Below are 1253 nucleotides of genomic sequence, written 5' to 3' on the forward strand. Positions count from 1 at the left end.
TCTCTCCTGAATCTCAGACCTAATTCTTATTATTTCTTTTCTTTTTCTATTATTTGGAAATTCTTGCTGACTCCGCTCTAGTTGCTGTAAATTTTGTGTCAGTATATCAATCGTATGCCTCTCCTCCTTCTTTATGTGTGCATGTAATGCTAGGAGACTACCTCTGATGACTGCCTTTGCTGTGTCCCATAAGTTCTGGTATGTCGTGTTTTCATTCTCGTTGGTCTCTAGAAATTTCCTAATCTCATCTTTGGTCTGAGCCAAAATACTCTCCTTTTGTAATAGAGAGTTATTCATTCTCCAATGGTTTGCCCTTACTTTCTTTATCTTCCTTTGGTTTATTTCCAATCTTACGGCACAGTGGTCAGAGAGAAAGGTCTGTATGATATCAATGTGCATGAATTTATATAGATTCGACTTATGCCCTAGCATATGGTCTATTTTAGAAAATGTGCCATGGGGACCTATTTTTACATTCACTGTTGGAGCAATGCTTCCGGCCTTCTTTGAGCTTGTTTTACTAGAGTTTTTCTACCATGTTATGTACTAGGTCAGTGTTCTCAACCTTCCTGATGCCGTGACCCTTTAGTACAGTTCCTCATGTGGTGGTGACCACCCAACCATAACATTATTTTCGTTGCTACTTCATCACTGTCATTTTGCTACTGTTATGAATCAGGCGACCCTTGTGAAAGGGTCGTTTGACCCCCAAAGGGATCACAACCCACAGGTTGAGAACCACTGTACTAGGTGAAGGTACAAATGTGTCCTGTATCTGTCTCACTCAGTCTACCTGGGGTACCTGTTTTCCAGTGATGCCCTGCTCCCCAGGTGAGAGTTCAAAGCCTCACAGCCATCCTGGCTTCTTGGGGCTGGCAGGGTAGCTCAGCTTCTCCTTTTGAACAGAGAGCTCTTAAGAATCTTCCGAATTTAAATCAAGACCTTTTCGTGAGAAGTTCAGCTATGCCTAAATGCTTGAGCTCATTTAAAGCCTGTGGGCTTTCCCTGTCCTTGTAATTTTTAGAAGCAAGAATGAACTAAGATACATTTCTCATGACTCAAAAACTGTAGGCGAGTTGATTATGGAAACACTATCGTCCTGGGTATAAAAAGAAGTCACCCACGACTTCATTTCTTTCAGTTACTTGAATGAGTCAAGGGTAGCCAAATAAATGGCCAGGGGCCAATTTGGGGGGCAGGGGGGTTCCTCTGCAACACTGCCTTTCAGTTGACAACACTTGCTTATTAATTGA

The 1253-nt window shown here is 42.1% G+C and overlaps 1 protein-coding gene across 4 annotated transcripts in view; it reads left to right on the forward strand.

The window, feature by feature from the left end:
• AHI1 (Abelson helper integration site 1) overlaps nt 1-1253 on the forward strand; it is a 198859-nt gene that overhangs the window by 180984 nt on the left and 16622 nt on the right. The gene's annotated exons all lie outside the window — the stretch shown is intronic.

The sequence above is a fragment of the Echinops telfairi genome, unplaced genomic scaffold (genome assembly GCF_000313985.2).
Source record: "Echinops telfairi isolate 266 unplaced genomic scaffold, ASM31398v2 ScPeMD7_3533;HRSCAF=4204_0, whole genome shotgun sequence".
In the NCBI taxonomy this organism is placed as follows: Eukaryota; Metazoa; Chordata; class Mammalia; order Afrosoricida; family Tenrecidae; genus Echinops; species Echinops telfairi.